Below are 18429 nucleotides of genomic sequence, written 5' to 3'. Positions count from 1 at the left end.
CCAGCCCAGACTCACTCACCTCTTTCGATCCTTCACCTGGGTCTGCCTCGTTCAGCTGCTGGGACTTTGCCTGAGCTTTTCTTTCTGCCCAGAACCATTTGCATAATCACCTCCTTCTTTGAGTTGGGGCAATTTAAAGTTACTAGATGTTCTAGGGGCTGGAGAGATGGCTCAGTGGTTAAGAGCACTGACCTCTCTTGCAGAGGACCCGGGTTCGATTCCCAGCACCCACATGGCAGCTATGCACCGTCCTTAACTCCAGTTCCAGGGGAATCCCTCTTCTGACCTCCACAGCATTGCATGACAAGGGTGCACTTGCATGCAGGCAGTACACTCAGACACATAAAAATAATAAAGAAAATATATTTAAAGTTTCTAGATGTTCTTATGACACTGTGATCTGCACATAGGAAATATGGAATGATTCCCTCAGACCAGATCCAAAAAGAGCACCTTCTCTGGGTGCTATTCTGGCCCACCTCTGGCTGTGCCTCACCCCACAGTAAAGATGGATCACCTCCCTACTGGGAGTTCCAGGAACCTTTCCCAAACAGCTCAAACCCACTTCGAGCTTCTGTCCCTGTGGAGTACCCAAGAAGCAACTGTTAGGAAGGTAGGAGAATAAATAAAATACTCCAATGAATAGTTTCTAAAGGGTACCCATTATGAAAGTGCAGTTATCAAGGAAGGAATCCAGGGTGTCTTTTATTTAACAATGAACTTATTAAGGAAGCTTTGAGTATTTGACATGTCACCAGAGCCTCTGTTCGTGAGCCTTCCTGAGCCCTGTCTTTCCTTGTTTCAGATGTATCTGAAAATAAACTTTTTATTTTTTTGATATCAAGATGAGCCCTTGGGCCCCTCTGAAATCTAAGTTCAAAGGAGCATTGACTCTTAACGTCAACAGAGATTTAAATACGGCGGTCCGCACTCATTGACACGTGATGAATTTGGGGGGCGAGCAGGAGTGAAGAACTGGAGTCATTCGACCTGAGTTCCAGAACCACTGAGTCATCGCAGACGACGGACAATTATCCTCTTTGGATAGGAGACAACGGATTTTCTTGCTGTCTCGTGTTTTGCTACTGTTTGAGAGCGCTTCAATAAATGTGCCTGTGTTTCTAATGAAAACTTATTTTTTCTGAAAAATCAAGTTAGCATTCTGTTTCATTTACAAAATGTGAATGTTTTGCCAAAGCGTGCTACCTACTTTGTCATCCTTCATGAGGAAGGATTGTTCCGAATTTTCTGTCCATGTATTCATTTCACTGGCGGGGGCAAAACCCTTATATTTTCAGAATTTGATGTAAATGACTGTGGCTTAACTTCCATGTGATACAGGGGAAGTTGGGTCCCCTCCTCTTGGGTTTCTTAATCTCATTAATAAAAGATTTTAAGGATGGAGTTGGAGCCAGAGAGATGGTTCAGTGGTTAAGAGCACTTTCGTAAAAGACCCAGGTTCAAATCCCAGCACCCACATAGCGGCTAACAACTGTCCATAACTCCAGTTCCAGAGGATCCAATGACCTCTTCTGTCTTCCGGGAGCACTGCACCACAAGGTGCACTTATATACTTGCAGGCAATACACTCTTATACATAAAATAAAAATAATAAAAAGTTTTTTAAAAGAATTTAAGAATGGGCTCAAACAGAGGCTCAAGGACAATTTTATTAGAATTTGCAAGAAAAATCCCCAGGGCAAGCAAGCTGTAAATCTCAGCAGCTGCCTTTATGGTGGGAAAGGGCATGTTTAACTTAAATATCTGCTTCCTAAAGAAGCAGAACTCAGGGCTAGGGAGGCGGCTCAGCAGTTAAGAACACTAGCTGTCTTGCAGAGGACCCGGGGTTCTGTTCCCAGCACCCACATGGCGGCTAACAACCATCCATAACTCCAGTTCCAGGGGATCTGATGCCCTCTTCTGACCTGTGGGTGTTGCATGACACACATGTAGGCAATACACTCATACACATAAAATAAAAATAAAAAAAATATATATAAAAGAATAACAAACCCAAAATGTTAGAGAAGTCAAAGTTAGAGAAAGCACAATTAGAAAATGAGATAAAAAGAAGAAAAAGGAGAAGTTACGCTTTTTCTGAAGAATTCAGAAAAGATGGCAGACTTAGGAGGCTGCAGGGCTGAGGCCTGTAAGCTACTGGCCTAGGGCAGGGATTCTGGGAAGGAAAAGCATACTGCCTCATTAAAACACTAATTCTTCCACCTCTCTCTTTAGCATGGCTTAGTGTGAACCCACCTTCCTAGGAGTGGTCCCTTAGCCAGGTGGTGGACGTGTCTCAACTGGAATGTTAGGTCTCCACCCAGGCAGAGATCCCTGGAGTTTTCTCTTATTGCTAATGTGAGAATGGTGAGCATTTTGAATCATGGATGAGCCTCATATATGGTTTGTATTTATTTAATTTTATTTTATCTGTGTGTTTTGTGTACACGTATGTAAGTGCACCATGCATGCAATTCCTGCAGAGGCCGGAAGAGGATGTCAAATTCCCCTGGAACTGCAGATGCCCACGGTTGTTAGCTACCATGTGGGTGCTAGGAACCAAACCCAGGTCCTCTGCAAGCAGCCACTACTCTTAACCGCTAAGTCATCTCTCCAGCCCAATTTGTATATTTTATTTTATTTATTTTATTTTATTTTATTTTATTTTGAAAGAAAGACCATTTTATTAAAAAGAAAAACAGAAAGAACAACAACAAAACCTGGGTTCTGGGAAAAGAGTTAGTCCATTTGGGCCTTCGGTGTCCTGGTGGTGATCTTGTCCTTCTCAATGATGTGGACAATGACCCCCATGCCTGACACTGCATCCTGGTCCACAGCATTCAGCATGGTTTGGGAGAGGGTTTCAAACAGGTGTTCGGGATCCCTGTTGGGCTCCCAGAGAGACTCGCACATCCCATACATTTGTTCAGAGCAGGTGCCACTGACTACAAAATCGTCAGTAACCATGGGGCAGCCGATGAGGTCTAGAGAGCAAATGAAGGGCTTAAAGGTCTTCGGGTCCAGCCCAGCAATGACTGGTTCCGTGTAGTAGGGGCCAAACACGTTTCTCATACGAAAGGTTGGCCACCATGCTTATGAGGGTGTAAGGCTTGATCTGCCGACCTTCCTTTAACTCATACAGGTTCAGGCGGAGTTTGAGGCGCTGAACTGTCTGGACGTCGGTGGCGAGCCGGGCCAGGCCGTTGTACAGCCTATCACCCGTGGGAAAGATCTTCTGGAAGTCCGTTGTTACCATCTGGGCCTGGATTCCGAAGCGCCTGTCTGCAGTGATGGCCACACAGTTCTTTCCCTTCGTGGCCATGACGGCCCCTCCATTATAGGACATAATAGAGACGATTGCAGAGTTCTGGGACTCCCGATCGCCCCGACTGCAATTCCAGTAAATGGGCTCTGACTTTCCCTGAGCCGGCGCTCTCGCTCCATTTATTTTTAAAAGTGGTATCTGTCTGAGGCCCCGAGTGCACTGTGTTTGGGTAGTTGTCTGGGTTTCTCGTTACCCACGGTGCTGCTTTTCACTGAGTCCTCCTTTGTTCTCCTCAGTTCCCACTGTGATCTAGAATTTTGTTCTTTTTTATCTGTTGGTTTGATTTTTTTTTTTTTTTGAACATAGACTCTCTGCTATGTAGCCTAGGCTGGCCTCAAATCCACAATCCTCCAGCCTCAGCCTCCCAAGTGCTGGGATTATAGGCGTGCACCACCACACCCAGCTAGTCTTTGTTTTTAACAGTCCTGCTTCTAGAAATCTGGTTTTCATTTTCCCTATTTAGAAATAAGAATTATTTAGTTACTGAGCTAGAAAGAACCCCAGGGCTGCTCTGAGGGCCTGGCTGAACTCCTGGCCCAGTGTTCCAGTCACTCAGATGGCTCCCCTGTCCCCCACTGTCATTCTTTTTTAAATTTTTATTTTATTTTATGTGTATGAGTGTATTGCCTACATGTGCACAGGTGTCAAGCAATGCCCTCAGAGGTCAGAAGAGAGCATCAGATCCTTTGGAATTGGAGTTGCGGACTATTGTTGGCTGCCATGTGGGCGCTGGGACTCGAACCTGGGTCTTCTGCCAGAGCAGTCAGATCTCTTAACTGCTGAGCCATCTCCCCCCACACACCACCATTCTTGCCTCCTATTTTATTGTCACTCCTTGTGCTCCCAACCTCTGTCTTTGTCCAGGGCCTTGGGCTTTGAAGTGCTTCCTGATTCTTCTGCCCTGTCATCCGAGGACAGACCGCGTACATTCATCATACCTGTGCTTTCTTTCCTTGCTCAAAGATCACAGCCTCCCTTTCATGCTTCAATACTTGCACCCCACCCCCCTTGACCTAGAACACAGACCCTAGAGGTCAAGAATCACATCCTACTGATAATCTTCCATCCAATCCTGCATCCAAGGTGCAAGAAACCATGGAAATAAATTCAATTCAGCATACCTCCTGGCGTTCATCAATCTGGACACTTCCCTCAAAGCTGCTCAGGGCTCTCTGGAGATGTGGATTCTCCTAGGCAACTCACGACTGGCTGATGACTGTGATTGACAGAAAGAAGAAGCATGGCCAGAAGAAATGCAACAGAAGGGACTGAATCAAACATAATTAAGGGTTGAACTCATTTCGGCAATCGTCTGGAGAAGGGAGGACAGTGGAACTGGATGGCCCATGTGTAGTAGCTGAAGAAGAGGATGGTGGTTATCGGCAGGTGCTCAGGAGCTGTTTCCTGTTGTGTACTGAAGTTTGCATTTGAAATTTTTGTGATGAAAAGATTTGAAGATACAACAGAAGAAAGCAGCAGATTCAAGAATGTGTCGGGCATAGGTGTGAGGGAAGGGCTCTAGGCTGGGTCTGTCCCTGAGTCCTTTCCTTCCCTGTGGCAGTGTTTCTGATTTCCATATTCTCTAATTTCACTGATACATACAGACCCAGGCACTTGGTAATGTACCCCAGGCTCTGCCTCAAGCTGCTGAATGTCCTAGAACATTCCCAAATGGGTATGGGAACCCCTGAGAGCTAGACTCCTCTTCAGTTACTAGACCCTACTTAATCTAGCTGGTGACCCTCTGTGGCAAGGCAAAGATACCCTTTGGTACCTAAGTCACACTGAGCAGGACCCCACCCTCCTTGAGGGAGAGCCTGCCTAAAGGTCATGGAGCCAGCTTGGAAGAAACTTCTCTACCCTCTACACAGTCCTGGGATAGTGCAGGCTGGTGTAGCCCATCTCCAGTCTAGAACAGTTACATTCTGCACACCCCTCAGAGAGCTCTCTCTCTCTCTCTCTCTCTCTCTCTCTCTCTCTCTCCCCCACCCCATTGACTCTCCCATGAGTCACTGTGAGAGATATAATAATAAACACTGCTCGAAGCCAGGTGTCAACACAAAATACAATTCTCACCTCAAAGACTTAATAAGATAGTTTATTCTGAGCCCAACATGAATGACTATGTCCTGACAACAGGGATTCAGGTAGCCCCAAACAACATGTTCCAGTGTGGAAATGGTTACCTGAACTTTTCACAGAACAAAAGAAAGTCGTAAATCAAGGTATTTAAAAAAGGTAATGGGAATATCAGCTAGAAGGTCAGAGCAAAGCTGACAAAACGGTGCTGTGGGCTTAGATGTTGTCTGGTACTTTCTTCATTCTTTACTTGGTAGGGGCTAGTGGTTTGTTAATGCATTCCAAAAGTTTCACCTGACAGTCAAAACGATATTAGGTCAGGGGCTGGAGCAATGGCTCAGTGATTAAGAGCACTGGCTGCTCTTTCAGAGGACCCGGATTTGAGTCCCAGCACCCACATGGTAGCTAACAACCATCTGTAACGCCAGTTCCAGAGAGTCTGATGCCCTCTTCTGACCTCCATGGGCACTGCATGACACAGATACACTTACATACATATGGATAAACCACTCATACATAAAAATAATAAATAAAGTATTCTTTAAAAAGGATATTAGGTCAGACACAAGGGTGGAGGGCAATGAATGGCTGGTAAGGTAAAGACAGCCCAAGATAATTCATCTGTGGATCTATAACATTCCAACTCGTCACAATCACAGAAGATCCAGCTAGTCAATCAACCTTGTACAATCTTTAGCATGAATATGGCTTTTTTTTTTCTGGAACTTTAGTGTACATAAGATCCACAAAACACTGTATTGATTGAATACTCAGGTTTTCCCAGAACAGTCCATAATACCCACATTGATTTAACTCAGCCTGTTAATGGATAACCAAGCCTGAGACATTCTTAGAGAAGAATGTGTGTGTGTGTGTGTGTGTGTGTGTAGCTTGTATCTTATCTACTTCCAGACCTTTGAAAGGAGGCCATTTGTAATGTAGATGAGGTCAGTCCTCTCTCCCAGTGTTAACAGACAAGAGGAAGATGCCAGGCAGAAATGCCACCACCAGGATTGAATGTAAATGATGCTTTTCCACTCTGTGATTGGAAAAATGCCTTTTGTAGGAGCATCTCAAAATCTCGAAGCACTCCAGGGAGTATGGCTGTGACCGGGGCTTTTGGGTGGGTCAATGGGCTTTCGGGTGGGGTCAATGTGAATGGTTGGAGCTTCTGAAGTCACTTGTGATGAAAGAATAACTGGCCAAGGCTTTAAAATGCAACATTCTTGCCTTCTGGAGAGTAAACAAACGTGTGCAGTTGGATTGTGACATCTGTGGATTCTGGCTCCATTTCCTAGAAAAGGAAAAAATGTAAATAAACATGTAACACCCACAGCTCAGGCAGAGGCTGCTATCCTGCTCTGCGTTCATAAGCAACAGATCGGATCAGTGAGGGCTTGGGGACTATAAGACTCTGAGATGAGAAATACATCTCTTCTGTGGCCCGGGAGAGGACAAATGTTTTGAAAATGGCTAGTGATGGGTCCAGGCAGCCTCTCTGACACTGGAGGCTCCACACAGGTTAAGCCTGCCTTTTGTTCCCCTCATTGGATGCCTCCATGTAAATGTTTAATAGCTGAAGGATTCATTCGGATCTGCAAAAGTCACACACTGTTTCCTGGAAGGGCAGAGGGGAGGACAGCAGTACTGTAAGACTCAGTGGAAGGTTCACTGGAGAGTTCTTTCTCATTCATGCACAGCCCTGTGAATGTGCATTTGGGCTCCAGCCATGCCATGCCTGGAGAGCAGATGTTAGTGACTTTGAAACCATTCCCAGAATTCACTTTGGGTATTGAACGGGCTTGAAGGCTAAAACTCAAATACTCTAAGAACGTTGATGCTTTGGAAGTGATACCTAGGGGCCTGGGGAAATGCCTCAGGGGGTAAGAGCACTTGCTGCAGGTGTGAGAACCTGAATTCAAATCTCAAGCACCCACATAAAGAGCTGGGTGTGGCTACAGGAGCATCTGTAACCCTAGTGCTGTGGGGGGGGGGGTGAAGGAGGATCACTGGGGCTTGCTGGCTTCCCAGTTAGCTTGAGGTTTAGTGGGAAACCCTGTCTCGAGGGCATAAAGTGGAAAGGGGTACAGCAGGGCACCCAACATCCTCCTCTGGCCCTAGCGGGTATGCACAGATGTACACACACACACACACACACACACACACACACACATGCATGCACACTCACACACACAAAGAGAAATGAAAAGAAAATGAAAGATGCCAGCAGAGACAGCCGTGCTCACAAACACTTGCCTGGTATTCTGAAAGCCAATGCCAAGAGTTTGCAAAAGAATCTGAGTTCAGAAGCATCTAGAAAATTAACTCCTTGAAATGCAGTTAAAAATGTTTCTAAATACCTTCAATTTCTCTGCTTAGATGGTGTTAAGCTACAGAATAGCAATTAAATAATTATTAGTTAATAAATAAGCTATAAGGCAGTTGTGACCAGAGCTTTCTTGCCATTACACTGGTGAATTGTACCCCAAGGTTTACATAGTCTTCCACTTCAAAACTCTCTACTCTGTTCAAATTATAGCATGAAACAGAAAGCTTGCTAATTGTTCTTGAATTTAAGATAGCTAACATCTGATCACATCTAAAACGTCTTTCTAAAACCAGGCAAGCTAGTGTATATCTATAATACACACAGCACATGGGAGGTGGAGGCAAGAGAATCGGGAATTCAAGGTGATCCTTGGCTATCCAGGGAGTCTGAGGCCAGTCTGGGCCTCCTGCCCAGCAAGTGCTCTTACCACTGTGCTGGACAGCTTTAGTTGTCCACTTGACACACCTGGCTAGAGAGAGCCTCAGTTGGGGAATTGCCTCCATTGGACTGGCCTGTGACCACGCCTATGGGGCATTTTCTTGATTGTTGAGTGATGTGGGAGGGCCCAGCCCACTGTGGGCAGTCCCACCTCTGGGCAGGTCATACTGTATTATATAAGAGAGCAAGCTGGGCACAGGCCAGGGGGGCAAGTCAATAAGCAGCATTCTTCCATGGCCTGGGCTCCAGCTCCTGTCTCCAGGTTCCTGCCCTGAGTTCCTACCTTGGGCTTCCTGATGAACTGTGACCTGGAAGATGTGAGTCAAATAAACCCTTTCCTCCCAAAGTTGGTAGTGGTCAGAGGGTTTTGTCACAGCAACTGAAAGCAAACTACCCATTGACTCTTCTCTCCAGTCACAATTGTTTATTTTAAAACGAGGGTTTTTTTTTAAGATTTATTTTTATTTACTTTGTATGTGTGAATACCTGCATGTATGTAGGTGTACCATGTGCGTGCCTTGTGCCATGAAATCCAGAGAGGGTGTCTGAGCTCCCAGAATTGAAGTTAAGGTGGTTGTGTGCTGCCTGATGTGGGTTCTGAGAACTAAACCCAGGTCCTATGGAAAAGCAGTCAAGTACTCTTAACTGCCAAGTCATCTCTCCACCCCAAAACTTGACTTTAAATGGCTGGCATAGTTTAATTTATCTAAAAAAAAAACAAGGAGACCTATTTGAAAGAATTGCATGGTCTCAAAACTTACAAAATCAAACTGTTCTTTCAATTATATCCACAAATCACACAAAGGTTTTCAGCTGGAATTTGACTGGATAAATTCCCATCCTCTTTGAAAACCACCCAGCCTTCTTATGAAACAATTACATAGAGTCAAGGACTAACTTGGAGATTTAGCTGGTTTTTTTAAAATTTATTTATATTTATTTCTTTTTATTTTATGTGTATGAGTGTTTTCCTGCATGTATATAAGTGCGCTCATACATGCAATGCTTGAGGAGGTCAGAAGAGGGCATGGATCCCCTGGAACTGGAGTTACAGTTGTTAGCTGCCACGTGGGTGCTGGGAACCAAACCTGGGTCCTCTGCAAGAGCAGCCAGTGCTCTTAACCATTGAGTCATCTCTCCAGCCCTGAGCATTCATTGTTTTACATGCAATGTTTTGTCCTATTTGTGGAAGAAACATCACTGGACTGCAGTCATGGATCAAACTTAAAAGCAGGATGTGGGCTGGAGGGTTGGCTCAGCGGTTAAGAGCACTGACAGCTCTTACAGAGGACCCAGGTTCGATTCCCAGCACTCACAGGCGGCATTGCATGACACGGGTGCACTCACATACATGCAGGCAATACACTCGTACACATAAAATAAAAATAATAAAATGTATTTTTAAAAGGCAGGATGTATAATAGGACAGGGGAAAATCGGCTGGCTGTGAAGAGTAGGTCTTGCTGGCATATATAGGGCCAAACAGGTTGGTTGACAGTTGAAAGAGATCAGCCTAGGTGATCTTAGTTGGTCAACTAGAGGTATCAAAGAATGCCAAGCATAGATAGATTTTTCAAAAACTCTGCCAGTGTGGCTGACAGACAAACAAGCTGTCTACCTTTGTGTGACCTCTGCTGGTCCTCTTTCCATCCAGTCTACCTAAACCAGAGCTGCTCTGTTCTTAGAACACCTTAACCCCAACTCTCCATTGGGATTTCTCAAAAAGTTTAGGAGTATCTGGGAGACACTAACTTTATATGCTAGGCCTTAACACAAATGACAGAAGGTATGAACTCCAGTTGGGGGGCTATGGGAGGGCACCAAAGTGGAAGGGGGAGTAAAGATGATTTTCTGTATGAAACACACAAAAGTTCAATAAAAAGTTATTTAAAAACTTTAGGTGTATCACCTTTTTTATCCAGATATGAGGGTTTATTTGCTTATGTGTGCAAGTGTGTGTGCCTATATGTCTGTCCATGTGTGTTTGGTAGTGTATGTGCACATTTGTGGAGGCCCAAGGTTGAAGTTGGTGCTTTCCTTGATTGCTTATATACTGAGGCAGAGTCTCTTGATGAACCTGAAGCTTGGCATTTTGGCCAGTCTGGCTAGCCAACCTGCTCCAAGGATTCCTTATGGGACAGGATTATAGGCAGGCCAAAACACCCACCTGGCCGTTATGTGAGTTCCAGGGATCTGAACTCTGGCCCTCACACTTGCACAGCAAGCTTTTTACCCACTGAGAAATCTCCCCAGCTAGATATGAATTTGTATAAGTCATACATAGCATTTTTGGCAACATGATCCCTGAATATTGGGAAGATTTCCAGATGTCTATCTTCAAAACTACTCTCTCCATAGGATGAAACTCTTTTGAAAACCAAATGGGTTCTCACTCATCACTAAAACATTACCTTTACCCTGAAGGGATAGATCAAGTCTGTTTTGGTGAAACTTTCTCTAAACGGCATCCTAATGACAGCTACTTGTCACCACAGACCAGATGGGAGGACAGGGAGCATTGCAGAAAAAGAGTAACTGTCTTTAAGCCTGACGACTCTCATGAGGGCTTCGTCACTGAGAACCTATGACCTCCGTTTTTAACATGAGCTGTTTCAAGGTCACCTCTTGCCTCAAAACAAAACAAAACTGTGATTCTCCAAAAGGCCTTGTTTTGCCACTAAATTTAACCTTGTGAATGGCGCCCAAAAGCCTATGTTTGTGGCATTCTGTGGTCCTCTTTGGGGGAGCCTTAGCTTTCCATCTTGCTAATACCAGGGCTGGTCACATGATTTCTTTGGATAACGTACAGTGAATGGCAGGGATGTTTGTTGCTCCTGACCAAAAGCTTTAGGAGCCAGCCTGGGTCCAGAATAAAGATGACAGGAGCTCGTGTAAGTATATAAACAAGGCATGGGTCCTACTTATGCTAAATATTTGGTACATTTGCACTCTAAAAGTTTATCAGTGTTTGTCCTAGGTTCTTTTCATTGCCGAGATAAAACCCTGACCAACTCGGGGGAGGAAAGGTTTTATTTCCTTAACAGGTTACAGTCCATCATTCAGGGAAGCCAAGGCTACCAAGTCAGGAACTCAAGCAGGAACCTGGAGGCAGGAACTGAAGCAGAGACCATGAAGGAAGGCTGCTTACTGGCTTGCTTCATTTGCCTTGTTCACCTACCTTTCTTATACAGCTCAAGCCCACCTGCTAGGGATGGTACCGCCTACAGTGGGCGTGGCCCTCCTACATCAACCAGTAATCAAGAAAATGCCCTATTGACATGCCCACAGGCCAATCTGATGGAGACAGCTCCTCAATTGAGGTTCCCCCTTCCCCATTGTGTCAAGTTGACAACAAACTTAACCAGGACAGTGTTCATCTGAAATTAGAATTCGACATAGTGTCCTATATTTTACCTATCAACCAACCCCCCGTTGTACACACTGACACTTGGGGTCCATTTGTTTCCTTTGAATACTGAATCTTACTTCCCTAGCACACCAGTTGCCCATGGCCCAGGGAAGGGCATGTGTTTTGCAAATTTAAAAAAAGATTCTACAGTTCTGGCACCCAAGGGCTTGCCTCTGGAGATGTCTGTCCCAGGTGTGTCTACAGGCCAACATCTTCTGAAATTAGTAATCTCACCAAAAATACAGATTCCTGACACTGCCCCTAGAGATACCAATTTCAACTCTGGTGGTAACTGGAGGATTGGCAGTTTATGGCACAAACTCCTGGGCATGCTGGGGAGCACTGGGGAGGCTCAGGCAAGATGATGATAGGTTCAAGGCCAGCCTGGACTGTATCAGAGATACTGTCTCAGAAATAACAACAAAACCAATAAAGTTCCACGGGCCTACATTGGCAGCATAATTTGTTAAAAGGCTCTCTGAGTAGGAGACCTGAGCACTGACCTGGCTTTCCTACTAACCAGCATCTGTATCCTTCAATGAGTCAGTTCTGTTCAACTTGTTGGACTGTGCCACTCCCTTTAAAGAAGATGGCCGCAGATCATCTCAAATCCCACTTCTAGCTATGTACAGGTAGGACTTAGAAACACAGAGCATCCCAGTGTTCAGCCAGTTAATGAAGTTGGTTAGGCATAAGGCACTAGGTCTTGGAGGACTCGGTGGTAAGTGGAAAGCCACATGCCCCAAACGCTCCCCAAGTGTAGAATTGCTTAGAAGTCAGCAACCTCTGCCTGCCAGCAGCTGCAGAGGAACTGAAAATGTACTGGGCACACCGTGAGACTCAGCAGCACCCCAACCATACCTGCCTGTCACACAGTTAGTTCTCTTGCTACAAGTTTTTTAAAGGGTTTCTAACTTTGCAAGTACAAATCAGTTCATGAACACAGCATTTCCTCCACTGTAGCCCGCATTGGTGGCACCAAGGCAGTGGACCTTCGATTTGAAGGAACCAAGGGGCCAAGGGGCTACATGGAGCATGGCATAACTTGAGGGGATGATGGACCTGTGGGGAGGATACTGAAGGAACCACACAGCGACTCAAGAACCTGGAGTCTAAGACTGAAGTAAGAAAGCCAAAGAGGAGGAGTCCCTAGAAACTTCCCTGGGTCACCATGTGATTGGAGTATAATGGCTATGGTAAGGTCTTAGGGTGCGTTTCCTGAGATGTGAGCCTTGGAATAGTAGTAAGTCTAGAGATAAGAAGTTGACTTACTAAACAATCCTGTAAAAAATAAAAACAATGACAATCCAGAAAGATTACTTTTAAAATAACAGAAGTTTCTTGGCTGCAGAACTGAGATTTGTATGTTAATGAAGATTGTGAATATCTCAAAGAGAATTACAATATACATTGTATAGCAAACATTTGAATCATGTCTCATTGAACTAGTGTTCAATATGATACATTTTAGGAAAAATTTTTTTCTTTTTTTAATATATTATTTTTATTTTATGTGTATGAGTGTATTGTGTGCAGGTAGATAAGTGCATCCATGTTGTGCAGTGCCCACGGAGGTCAGAAGAGGACATCAGATCCCCTGGAACTGGAGTCACAGATGGTTGGTAGCCACTATGTGGGTTCTGGGAATAGAACCTTGGTCCTCTGCAAGAGCAGCCAGTGCTCTTAACCGCTGAGTGAGCCATCTCTCCAGCCCCTCAATTTGTTTTTTCAAAACAAAACAAAACACTGTATGCTGCAAATAACTAAATGCATTTGAGATTGACTTGGATTTCTCTGAGATCATCCAATTTTACCAACTGAGGTCTAGCCTACAAATCGTTTTAGAATGGAGCAAACTGTGTATTGATACTAACTTTAATAATGGATGACATTGGTTCTGTGATATTTTGGAGCTGCTTCATTAAATGTTTTTAGCCTAGATTTTGAGTATTAAAAACATTTTTGAGCCAACAACATTGTTTTTATGTCACCAACATTTAGAAAAGCATGGTAAAAGCCAGGGGACCCTAGTCACTTTCCCTGCATAGCCTAAGGGCTAAAACATTTCTGTCAGCTGGTGCTGAGCCTGATGTGGATGAAACAGAGATGATCAGACAGGACACCTGCTTTTGAGGTGCTCACAGGGAGCAAGGGAGGCAGATACAACTGTCCTTTTCTAACACACATGTGCAGGATAAAGCCACACACATGAAGGGAACTAAAGGGAGCCTGAGGGGGAAGGAGAGAGTGGGGTGTGCCAGGAGAGAATTCAAATGATACCTGAGATCAATCTTGTAGAGGTAGAAATAAGCCAGGCTAGACAGGAAAAGGGACTCTAGGCACAAGAAGAGCATCAGTAAGTGGGAGCTACCAGAGCAAGCTGCTGCCCTGGCACATGGTAAGTTGGTCATCCATTCGACATGCACATCCTAAGCAGGGAGGGCATCAGACACAGAGGAGGCAGAAAACATGAAAGCCCTGAGCCAGGACAATTGTCCATCTGGCATGAATGATAGATAGAGTTCACCCTGAGGGTCTTAGGCAGGCAGAATCTGGTACAATACAAACAGGAACACAAGTTCATGTCTTAACATAGGAAATTATGGAGGGATCTGTGTTTTCTCACAACATCGTGTTTCAATCACTTCTTACATTAGAAGCAATGATAATCACTTTTAAAAGCCACAGCATGTGTTTGATTATGGAAAAAGGAAAGATAATAAGCCCTTGGAGCTAGAGGAACGTCTAAACTTTATGGAACCCAGATGTGCCCAGTTTTGTCAGGCCTCAGGGATCACCCTCCCTTCCCAACTAAATTAGTCCTGGCCTGTGTGTGACTGCTGGAGACCCGCCCTGTCAGGCTTCCCTCCTTAAGTTCTTTCTGGGAGGCCAGTCTCTCGCCCCCCCGCACCCACCATCATCCCAGGCTGTGCCCAGAGCTGAATGCTCTCAGCTTCTCCTGTCTGTGGAGTTCTTGATTCTGTTTCATCCTTGCCTGCTTCTTTGCAGGATATTGCTGGCACATTTTCCCACTAAGTATCATCAGAAAGGGTCCAAGGCTTATTTAAGAGAAATGTGTGATATTTGAGTCCCAAGGAAAGAATTACCATTACCTTATAAATCCTTTCTCACAGATATAGAATTACACAATAAAATGGAAGAATTGTGAGATTATCAGAACCTAACTTGTAAGTGTAAAAGGCTTAATAAAGAGCCAGGCGTGGTGGCGCACCCCTTTAATCCCAGCACTCGGGAGGCAGAGGCAGGCAGATCTCTGTGAATTCAAGGCCAGCCTGGTCTACATAGCGAGTTCCAGGAGAGCTGGGGCTACAGGGAGTAAAAAAAAAAAAAAAAAAAAAAAAAAAAAAAAAAAAAAAAAAAGGCTTAATAAAATTCATTCTAAAATGATCAGAAAGAGGTCTGCAGAGATGACTCAAGTTGTTAAAGGCTCAGGTTCACAATCAAAATCATCAGAAAAGAAAAAGTAGGAAAACTTTGAAGAATGCTTAATTATTTCTTCTTACAGACTTCCTTCTTCTAAATATAAAAAGATATGTATTTAAAATTAAGAGCATATCACATACTTGCTTTTAAAATATGCGATTATTTAACATAATACGGTGCACAATTTAAATGTTTTTGACTAGCACACATGTGGAGGTCAAAGAGCAACTTTTGGGAGGCAGTTCTCTCCTTCCACCATGGGTTTCAGAGATACAGCTGAATCAGGCCATCAGGCTTGCTCAGCAAGCACTTTACCTGCTGAGCCATCTTGTTGGTCCACTGTTCAACTTTTTAATATAATAAAAAAATGCAAAAAAAACAAAAAAAAAACGCCACAGAGAAACAACAAATATTTGACTGCAGGGCCAGGTGTGGTGCACACCTTCTATTCCAGCACTCCAGAGGAAGAGGCAGGCAGATCTCTGTGAGATAGAGTCCAGCCTGGTCTACAAAGAAATTCCAGGGCAGTTGGGGCTACATAAAACAAAAGCAGGGCTCTGATTTCAGCAGACCGACAGAGGGCCAAGTTCTGGCCTCCTGCTGGCCTCTCTCTGACAGAGGGGCTGAGAACACAGGGGACTGCCTGAGAGCCACCCCGCCCCCAACCTGCCTCTTCATGGTGGTGAGCTTTCCCTAATTCTGCCATACCCATCCCTCTACCTGGGATTTCTTGAGAACCCTCCCAAGGCCCCAGGGCAGATCCTGCTCTGGTAGGTGAAGGCTGAGACCCTAGAAGACAACTTGAGAGGGTGGACTGCCTGAGAGCTGAGATCCTAGCAGACAACCTGAGAGGGTACGCCCCCAACCTGCCTCTTCATGGTGGTGAGCTTTCCCTAATTCTGCCATACCCATCCCTCTACCTGGGATTTCTTGAGAACCCTCCCAAGGCCCCAGGGCAGATCCTGCTCTGGTAGGTGAAGGCTGAGACCCTAGAAGACAACTTGAGAGGGTGGACTGCCTGAGAGCTGAGATCCTAGCAGACAACCTGAGAGGGTGGACTGCCTGAGAGCTGAGATCCTAGCAGACAACCTGAGAGGGTAGACTGCCTGAGAGCTGAGATCCTAGCAGACAACCTGAGAGGGTGGACTGCCTGAGAATGCCCAGATCCTGCCTCCATGTGATGAAGGAAGCCTGAATGTACCTGACTGCAACCTGAATTGGACTTCTGTGTGTACTCCTGAATAGCTGATCTGAAGCCATCAGTTCTCTCCAAATTAAACCTGAGATAACCTGAACCCTGTACCAAACAGCTTTACATAACCAATAAAGAAGGATCTAGGTACCCGGATAATACAAACAGAAGCATACTTCAACTTAATTCTCAAATCAGAATCATAAACAACAAAAGAAATTCACATGCCAAAATCACAATGAAAGAATAATAAAATGGAAAGCCAAAACACTATGTCCCCACCAAACCCTACCAATCCTGTAGTAGAGTTCTACAAGGAGAACCCCCTAGAGATTACCCAGAACACTGAATTTAAAAGAACAATCATAAACATGATCAAGGAATTCAATGAATTTAAAGAACACATGAACAAACAAATCAAATAACTAAAAGAAGACAGGGATAAACTTCTGAATGAATTGACAAAAGAGATTGAAACACTGAAGAAAACTCAGGCAGAAAAGAAGGAAGTGCAAAACTCAAAAAGCCAACTTGAAACAACAGGGGAAAGCCTCACGGCTAGAATGAATGAAATGGAAAACAGAATATCAACACTGGAGGAGAAAGTTGAATTGAACCACTCAAGCAAAGATTATGGAAAAAATTTAAAAAACACAGGAATGAAATATGCAAAAGATGTGGGACACCATGAAAAGACCAAATCTACGGATCATAGGACTAGAGGAAGGAGAAGAATTTCAGGTTAATAGTATTGACCAGATCTTAAACAGGATTGTAGAAGAGAATTTCCCAAAATTAAGGAAAGACATTCCCATACAAATACAAGAAGCACACAGAACATCAAATAAACAGGACCAGAAAAGAAACTCCCTACAATATATCATAGTAAAAACACTAAATGTACAGAACAAAGAGAGAACATTGAAAGCAGTAAAAGGAAAGTCACATACAAAGGAAAGCCCAACAGACTTACAGCTGACTTATCAATGCAGACTATGAAAGCCAGAAGAGCCTGGACCAAGCTATTTCCAGTTCTACATGACAATAGATGCCAGCCCAGAATACTTTACCCAGCAAAAATGTCTATTATAGTTGAGGGGGAAAGAAAAGTCTTCCATGACAGGAAAAGCCTGCAAGAATACATGTCCACAAAACCAGCCCTTCAATGAATACTTAAAGCAATACAGAGAGTGGAGAGAGAAACTACACCCCAGGGTCAACGAAAGAAAACAAATAAAGGTACAATCAAGGAAACACAAAATTAGACAGAGAACACAACAGCAATCAAAATGACAGCAACTAATACACATCTTTCAATAATAACCTTAAATATCAATGGACTGAACTCCCCAGTCAAAAGTCACAGGCTAAGTGAATGGATTAAGAAACAAAATCCATCTCTTTGCTATCTGTAAGAAACCCATCTCACCTTCAAGGACAGGCACTACCTTAAGGTAAAAGGATGGAAAAGAATATTCCAAGAAAATGGCACTAAGAAAAAAGCAGGCATAGCAATCCTAATATCAGACAAAATAGACTTCAAAGTAAAACACATCAGAAGAGATAAGGAGTGTCACTTCATTCTGATCAAAGGAACAGTTAACCAAGAAGACATTACAATCCTTAACATATATGCACCAAACTCTGGTGCACCCAAATTCATAAAAACAACACTACAAGACTTTAAGACACAGATTAACACCAACTCAGTAATGGTAGGGGACTTCAATACCCCACTGTCTCCATTAGATGGGTCAACTGGACAAAGAATAAACAGAGAGACGTCTGAATTAAATGATACTATACATCAAAAGGACCTAACAGATATCTTTCGAATATTCCACCCAAGCACCAAAGAATATACTTTCTACTCAGTACCCCATGGACCTTTTTCAAAAATTGATCACATACTGGGCCACAAAACAAACCTCAACAAGTATAAAAATATTGAAACAATTCCACGCATTCTATCAGACCACAATGCAATAAAGCTCAGAATCAACACTGGACAAAGCCCTAGTCACTACACAAACTCGTGGTGATTGAACAACACACTCCTAAACAATGAGTGGGTGTGCTGTATAGCTTTAGTGTCGACTTGATGCACCTGGGTTGAAGGAGCCTCCATTGGGGAATTGCCTCTATTGGACTGGCCTGTGGCCATGTCTGAGGGGCATCTTCTTGATGAATGATGTGGGAGGGCCCAGCCCACT

General features: G+C 44.1%; 1 pseudogene; it reads right to left on the bottom strand.

Annotated features, from left to right (window-relative positions):
- Window positions 1-2676: 2676 nt before the first annotated feature.
- LOC103744275 overlaps window positions 2677-18429 on the bottom strand; it is a 20074-nt pseudogene continuing 4321 nt past the window's right edge.

The sequence above is a fragment of the Nannospalax galili genome, unplaced genomic scaffold (genome assembly GCF_000622305.1).
Source record: "Nannospalax galili isolate Female #2095 unplaced genomic scaffold, S.galili_v1.0 scaffold362, whole genome shotgun sequence".
Classification (NCBI taxonomy): Eukaryota; Metazoa; Chordata; class Mammalia; order Rodentia; family Spalacidae; genus Nannospalax; species Nannospalax galili.
This window is presented reverse-complemented; position numbering and strand designations above follow the sequence as displayed.